At 45.6% G+C, this 8,375-nt stretch overlaps 1 protein-coding gene across 1 annotated transcript in view; it reads left to right on the top strand.

Annotated features, from left to right (window-relative positions):
• Positions 1-7,139: 7,139 nt before the first annotated feature.
• The window catches only part of RERG (RAS like estrogen regulated growth inhibitor), a 151,215-nt gene continuing 149,979 nt past the window's right edge, over positions 7,140-8,375 (top strand). Inside the window, exon 1 of the mRNA XM_070947504.1 lies at positions 7,140-7,250. The gene's annotated coding sequence lies outside the window, so the exon portion shown is untranslated. The remainder of the gene's footprint in view (positions 7,251-8,375) is intronic.

The following is an 8,375-nucleotide window of genomic DNA, read 5'->3' as shown; positions in this document are numbered from 1 at the left end:
AGAACTCACCACATGGCACCTGGGGAGATTGCATCACCCAGCAAGGCTCAACCAAGCCTGGGACTCAAAGGACAACCTACAAAGTTACCCTGGCATGGCCCCACGGGATTCTGACAATCAGAATACAAGCTCAAAGTCAAAGCCCAATAGAGGGTATAAATTTCTCTCTCTCTCTCTTTCACCCATGTGCCTTTTTGCCCAGGATCTCAAAACCATGTGGTCCTGTCCACCATTAAACCATCTTTTCAAGCAGTCTCCATGTTTCCAGTGTCTTTCTCCCCACTTGGAACTGAACCCAGATGGACATTTCTTCCAACACCTTCTTATGGTCCAAGGAGAAGGAAATTGTATTCCCAAGATTTTGAGATAGGCTGAAATAGGCCCCATCAATCTCATGAATTCACCAGGAGCCCAAGAATAGAGCAAACAGAAGGGCCTTCAACCAGGGGTGGGTTCTAATTTTTTTTACTACCGGTTCTGTGGGCGTGGCTTATTTTGTGGGTGTGGCTTGGAGGTCATGTGACTAGGTGGGCATGGCTAGCTGGTCAGAGTCATTTCTGGAAGGTCCTTGCACTTACAACCAATCCTCGCACTTACGACCCGACTCATTTGTTTGCTTTTAACACTGATCAGCTGTAGGACGGCCCTTTGAAGCCCCGCGGCAAGAGTTTAAACAGTTTTTTTCCCTCTAGTCATCAGCTGGGACTCAGGAGGCAGCAATAGATTGGGGGTGGGACCAAATAAAAGGTAAGAATAACGTGGGGGGGTGGGGGGGGAGGGCGGGGGGGGAGAACCGGTTTGGTGATGTCATATCGTAAGTGCGAGGACTGGACATAAGTGCGAGGACCTTCCAGAAATGACTCTGACCAGCTAGCCACGCCCACCTAGTCACATGACCTCCAAGCCACACCCACAAAATAAGCCACGCCCACAGAACCGGTAGTAAAAAAATTTAGAACCCACCCCTGATTTGGACCCATTTCCCACAGAAAAGAAAACATCAGGAGTCACAAAACCCTTCCCGTGCCTGACTATTTCTTGAGCAGCCACAAAACTAGCATATGTAGTTGAATTAAACGTTCTGTTTTCTTCTGAAACTTTTCTTGGATTTATCCATGGTTGGCCTACCGGGGGTTGAAAAGCTCAATAAATCGCATGCCGGCAGGTGTCGCATATTGGTGGCTGTGACACATATTTTGAGTGACAGGGAGCTGTACCAGAGGGGTGAAAGAGCCACATGCGGCTCCAGAGCCGCAGGTTGCTGACCCCTCTTCTACACCTTCTGTAGATGAACACACAGATTGGCAGACAAGGACACACACATCCCTAAATGGGTTTAGAAAGTTTGGAGGAACCACAGGACAGATCTGAACACAAGGTCTGTTACACACTTGATAGTATACTTTTTCAATATTGGATCCAAGTGTATAATGAAGTGTATATTGTAAGTGTATCATGTCCAAGTGTATAATTGTTGGAAGAAATGTCCATCTGGGTTCAGTTCCAAGTGGGGAAAAAGTAAGGTGACCAGATTTTAACATTGGTAAAGAGGGACATTGTGGGCGTGGCTTATTTTGTGGGCGTGGCTAGCTGGTCATGTGACTGGGTGGGCGTGGCTAGCTGGTCATGTGACCGGGTGGCCATGGCTATGTCTATAGGGTAAGGTGAACAGATTTTAACATTGGTAAGAAGGACACCATTGTGGGCGTGGCTTATTGTGTGGGAGGAAGAGAGGAGGAGAAGGAGAAAGAAAGAGGAAGTAGGGAGGAGAAAAAGAGGGTGGGGGGAAGAGAAAGTAAGAAGGAAAGAAAAGAGAGAGGTGGTAGGTTTGAGGAGAAAGATTGCTGTACAATAAAAAAGATGAAAGGGAAGAAAGCCAACCCCAAGCAAATATAAAGATATTAAGATAAAGAATGAATTGTTAAACTTTAAAGAATAAAAGAGAACAAATATGAATAAATAGCAATAATTAGAAACACACATACAAACATACAATGTATTTTCTTTGAACAGAATATTTGGCTGGTTCACAAATTTAAACAGCGTTTAGTCATTTCAATTAAATTTACAATTTCTATATTTCCTTTTTGCCATATTTATTCCTCATCTATTTTTTAAAAAAACCAATATTACCCTTCATCCTCATCTCTAATCTTAATCAAATTCAATTTTTCCCTTCTATTCTATATTATACCCCTTCCCATTGTCATCTATTTTTATATCCATCCTCACATTGTTTAATTATGTAATTATGTAATACAGTTGTTTAATACAAATTCAACATTTTAATATAAATCAATTAGTTATAAAACTATCTTTTTTGTATATTAATCAATATGAACATGAATATTCCAATTATTTCCATGCAATCCAATTTCTTACAAATCAATTAATTATATTTACCAATAATAATAAACCAAATAATTTCTCCCATATATTCCTCCGAACCACAACTTAACCATTTCTGCTTTCAACACAATATACAATTAATAGTATCTCAATTATTACAATTCCCTAGTTAAATACAGCTTTTTTTCCTTTGTGTTTTAAAATCTTGAACTCTCCTCCTAAATTTCCCATTGTTTGCAGTTTTTCACCTACCTTTTTTGGGGAGGAAAAATAAAAATAAAAATAAATCTCTCTCTGCCTCATTTTGTCACGCTGCACCAAAGACCCTGGTTTCGGTTTTGTTTCTGAAGCTTAGCTAGGGGAAAAAAAAACTGCTTTACACTGATTGCCTGTAGGGCGGCCCTTTGAAGCCCCCGGCAAGAGTTTAAACAGTTTTTTTTTCTTCTAGCCATCAGCTGGGGCTCAAGAAAAATCGGGACTTTTTTGAAACGCCGCGGGACGCGGGACAAATTGCTCAAAAGCGGGACTGTCCCGCCAAAAGCGGGACGTCTGGTCACCTTAGGAAAAAGACACTGGAAACATGGAGACCGCTTGGAAAGATGGTGGACAGGACCACATGCCTTGATGATGTTGGGTGAAGGAGAAAAAAAGGGAAGAGATGCTGACAGTGCCTGAGTTTTATACCCTCTCTGGGCTTTTGAATTTGAGCTTGTATTCTGATTGGTTGTCAGTCTCCCATGGGGCCATGCAGGGGCAACTCTATAGGCTGTCCTGTATCCCAGGCTTGGTTGAGCCTTGCTGGGTGATGCAATCTCCCCAGGTACCATGCGGTGAGTTCTGTTGCTAGATGGGTAGAGGGCTAATCCTACCTTTGTTGGATCTTGGGTGAGGGCATTTGCCTATGAATAGACCTAGTTATCTCTTAAGTGTGGACATCTGCTGTGGGATATTAAGGATGGTGGGGGCTATTAAGAGTGAGTCTGTTTCCTGCCTAAAAACATATTTCTCCATTTCTCATCCAGGGAAATATAATATTCTGCCTTTTTAATATTCCCTAGAATATTTCATTTTCCTAGGAGAGGGGTGGGTGCTAACTTCCTACATAATACTGATCCAGTTCTACAGAGGAATTATTGAGTCTGTCATCTGCACCTCTATAACTGTCTGGTTTGGTTCTGCAACCCAACAAGACGGACACAGACTTCAGAGGATAATTAGAACTGCAGAAAAAACAATGGCTACCAACCTGCCTTCCATTGAGGACCTGTATACTACACGAGTCAAAAAGGGGGCTGTGAAAATATCTACTGACTCATCACATCCTGGACATAAATTGTTTCAACTCCTACCCTCAAAACGATGCAATAGAGCACTGCGCACAACTAGACACAAGGACAGTTTTTTCCCGAATGCCATCACTCTGCTAAACAAATAATTCCCTCAACACTGTCAAACTATTTACTAAATCTGCACTACTATTAATCTTCTCATCGTTCCCACCACCCATCTCCTTCCACTTATGACTGTATGACTGTAATTTTGTTGCTTGTATCCTTACGATTTATATTGATATTGTTTCCTGATTGCTTATTTGTACCCTATGACTATCATTAAGTGTTGTACCTTATGATTCTTGACGAACGTATCTTTTATGTATATTGAGAGCATATGCACCAAGACAAATTTCTTTTGTGTCCAATCACACTTGGCCAATAAAAAGAATCTATTCTATTCTATTCTATTCTATTCTATTCTATTCTATTCTATTCTATTCTATTCTAATGAAGAAAGGGATACTTTAAAAGAGAAATTGTACATTCGTCATAGAGCAGAGACTGGTTATAACTGGGGTTTGAGTGGAGATTCTTCCATTCCCAGTCCGTTTTTCATCAACAGGGGCTCTAGCTCCCACCTCCAGTTTTATCCTCAAAACAACCCTGTAAGGTAGGTTAGTCGGAGAGAATATGCTGGGCTCAACCAGGCACTTTCGCGGCTGATGGGGGAACATGAACCTGGAATTGCCAAATTCCAATATTCAACCCTTTTAAGCAGGGCGCCATTTGTCTTCAGGGCAAACCTTGGTAGTACAGTGGTCTAAAGCACCCTGTTATTAAGAACAGCTGCCTGCAATTACTGCAGGTTCGAATCTCGCCAGGCTCAAGGTTGACTCAGCCTTCCGTCCTTTCTAAGGTAGGTAAATTGAGGACCCAGTTTGTGGGGGCAATAAACTGACTTTGTATAAATATATAAAAAGGATGAAGGCTATTGCTTAGCGCATTGTAAGCCGCCCTGAGTCTCTGGAGAAGGGCGGCATATAAATCAAATTTAAAAAAAAAAACAAAAAAACGTGGGCTTGCCGGGGTCTGTTGTGCGAACGTTCCCATGTATATTAAAAGGATTAAAGAACCAGAGGGGAGGGGGGAGAAGACAATACAATATGCTTTTTTATACGCCGGAAGGCTAAGGGAACGAGTTCATATGTTCTCCTAGTTAGCTCCCAGTGCTGACAACATGTTGTAGAGTTGGACTTGAGTAGTTCCACTTTTGTTGTTGTTGTTGTTGTTGTTGTTGTTGTTCTTGCCAATGACAGAAAAGAATTTATGCTACCAATCCAAGTCTTGTAATCTTGGCAAAAAGGAATGAATGAATGATGAATACAATCGGCTTTGGGCAGGAATGAAGGTCCAGTTGCTGAAATCAGAACACAAATAGACAAGGAATTACTGTGTGTGGTTAATTCATTTCCTGTCAGCTTTCATTTTCCTGTCAGCTCAAACCTGCAATAAAAGTTAAGCAACGAGCACCGTCTTTCAACGGGCGTTACTCAACCGCACAACGAACGAGGCGACGAAATCCGCAGATCTGGCACGGCGCGGCGACCTTGAAAGCTCAACTCCCACGCGTGACACGCGCCACGGTCCTTTCCCCCTCCCCTCAAAGTCAGCGCCCTCCAGATACCTTGGATTTCCCCTTCCCACCATCCTCGGCTGGGGAATCCTCACCTTCGCCCGAGAAGGGCGAGAAACCAACGGCCACCGGCTCACGACCCACGCACCCCCCACGCACCCCCACCCCCAGCCTGAGATCCAGGCAAAGCAAAGGTCGTCACCCCAAGCCTCGCTCGCGATCGCCTATCCTGCCTTGAGACGGTGAGAGAAAAAAAATAACGCTTATTTTCCCAGGCTGGCGATTGCTGAGCGCCTTTACTCGCCAACAAGAGCCAAAAGGGCATCGGGCGCCCGGGAACTCTAGGGAGAGGTCGGCCGCCCTTGGGGACGAAATGAACTTCTCTCTCTGTGTGTGTGTAACAGTAACAGAGTTGGAAGGGACCTTGGAGGTCATCTAGTCCAACCCCCTGCTCACGCAGGAAACCTGTAGTAGGGATTAGAACCGCCGACCTTTCTGATCGAAAGCTCAGTGTCTTAGCCACTGAGCCATCTAGTGTGTCTGTCTGTCTCTCCCTCCCTCTCTCTGTGCGTGTGTGTGTATGTGTGTATGTAACAATAAGAGAATTGGAAGGGACTTTGGAGGTCATCTAGTCCAACCCCCTGCTCACGCAGGAAACCTGTACTAGGGATTCGAACCGCCGACCTTTCTGTTCGACAAGCTCAGTGTCTTAGCCACTGAGCCATCTAGTGTGTCTGTCTGTCTCTCCCTCCCTCTCTCTGTGCATGTGTGTGTGTGTATGTGTGTAACAATAACAGAGTTGGAAGGGACGTTGGAGGTCATCTAGTCCAACCCCCTGCTCACGCAGGAAACCTGTAGTAGGGATTCGAACCGCCGACCTTTCTGTTCGACAAGCTCAGTGTCTTAGCCACTGAGCCACCTAGTGTGTCTATCTGTCTCTCCCGCCCTCTCTCTGTGCATGTGTGTGTGTGTGTGTGTAACAGTAACAGAGTTGGAAGGGACCTTGGAGGTCATCTAGTCCAACCCCCTGCTCAAGCAAGAAACCAGTAGTAGGGATTCGAACCGCCGACCTTTCTGTTCGGCAAGCTCAGTGTCTTAGCCACTGAGCCACCTAGTCTCTCTCTCTCTCTCTCTCTCTCTCTCTCTCTCTCTCTCTCTCTCTCTCTCTCTCTCTCTCTCTCTCGCTTTCTTTCTTTCTCTCTCTCTCTCTGTCTCTTTTTCTCTTTCTGTCTTTCTCTGTCTCTTTCTTTCTTGCTCTCTCTCTCTCTCTCTCTCTCTCTCTCCTTGAGACTGTGAGGGAAAAAAAATGAAGCTTATTTTCCCAGCCTGGCGATTGCTGAGCGCCGTTACTCGCCAACAAGAGCCAAAAGGGCATCGGGCGCCCCTGCGCCCAAGGGAGAGATCGGCGGCCCTTGCGGACTAATGAACTTTTCAGGGTGCGTGTGTGTGTGCGTGTGCGTGCGTGCGTCTCCATTCACGCGTCCCTTTGTGCGTGCGGGCAGAATTTCGGGTCGTGCCACGTACCACCCCCTTCGCCTCGGCCCGCATCTCGCCTTTCCCCACCCGCTCTGCAGTGCAGGCTGACGGCCGGCAGGTGACGCTGTCGAGCCTCCTTTAAAAAAAAAAATCTGAAAGAAAGAAAGAAAGAAGGGGGAAAAAAAAGAAAGAAAAAAAAAAGAAAAGAAAGAAAGCCGGGCTGCGCGTTGCGACCACCGGGTTGTATGTCAGCCGAGGGAGGCAGAAGCGGGGATCACACTCCGCTCGGATCTCTTCTCGCCGGTCGCCCTTTCCCTCCACAACCCGCCCCGCTTTCCCCGCTGCTCTCTGCGGTACTTTCTCTAAAGGTCGCTGCGAGGCGGGGAGGAGGACGGGCGGACGGCGCTGCCTCTCCCGCAGGATCCTCTCTGCGCAGTTGGCATCTTCTGGTCCACCGGCAGCACCCGAGGAAAGCGGACGCTCGGCAAGTCACGGGGCTGCCCGGGACGTCTGGTGAGGTAAGAGCCCAGAAAGAGCCCCAAGTGAACCTCCGGGGTTGGGGTAGATTTCCAAGCGGACTGGCCGAGCTTTGCTGGTCGCTGGAGAGAGAAATGAGTGGTTCTCTCTCTATCCAAGAAGCGGTGGATCACTTTCCTGGAGATCATCCTTGCCCTAACCTTGGCGGGGTGAGAGGGGCAGAAGGGGCGAGAAAATAATGATTTAATCATTCCCCCACCCCCTTCTGAGGGTGCTGGGAAAACGATGCAAAGAAGCTCCTGACAAGAAGCTTCTAACTCTTCCTTCCAGGATGCAAAAAAAAAATAATAAATCCCATTCAGTTAGGAGGAGACAATTAACCAAGTACAGGCAGTCCTCGTCTTACGACCGCAATGGAGCCCAGAATTTATGTTGCTAACTGAGACATTTGGGGAAGTGAGCGTTGCACCAGTTTCACGACCTAAGACGGGAATCATTGCGGTTGTTCAGTCAGTAACACAGGTATTTATTTATTTATTTATTTATTTATTTATTTATTTATTTATTTATTTATTTATTTATTTATTTATTTATTTATTAGTTTGATTTATATGCCGTCCTTCTCCGGAGACTCAGGGCGGCTTACAATGCTTTTAAGCAGTAGCCTTCATACTTTTGTATATACCTGCTTAGTAGGGCTTTTGCTCCCCCCCCCCCAAGCGGTGTTCTATTTTTTTATACAAAGTCAGCTTATTGCCCCCACAATCCGGGTCCTCATTTTACCTACCTCAGAAGGATGGAAGGCTGAGTCAACCTTGAGCCTGGTGAGATTTAAATTCGCAGTAATTGCAGGCAGCTGGCAGCTAAATACTACTTTTAACAGTAGTTTAGTCCACTGCACCACCAGGCTTCTTAGTTCAGTGAATCTGGCTTTCTCATTGAAGGTCGCAAAAAGGGCCACGGCAACCGTCATAAGCATGAGTCAGTTGCCAAGCATCTGAATTTTGATCACTTTGACCATAGGGATGTTGCTGCAACGGTCGTTAAGTGTGGGGAAAACGGTCCTCAGCTACTCCTTCAGCAGAATGTACAAACTCTGCCCATATCACTTCATTAAACCTGCAGCAGTTAAAAGTAACCTGCCTGTTTTAACACACCTGGGAACT

This window comes from Pituophis catenifer, unplaced genomic scaffold (assembly GCF_029215685.1).
Source record: "Pituophis catenifer annectens isolate HBS135680 unplaced genomic scaffold, rPitCat1.0.hap2 SCAF_7, whole genome shotgun sequence".
NCBI classification, from domain to species: Eukaryota; Metazoa; Chordata; class Lepidosauria; order Squamata; family Colubridae; genus Pituophis; species Pituophis catenifer.
This window is presented reverse-complemented; position numbering and strand designations above follow the sequence as displayed.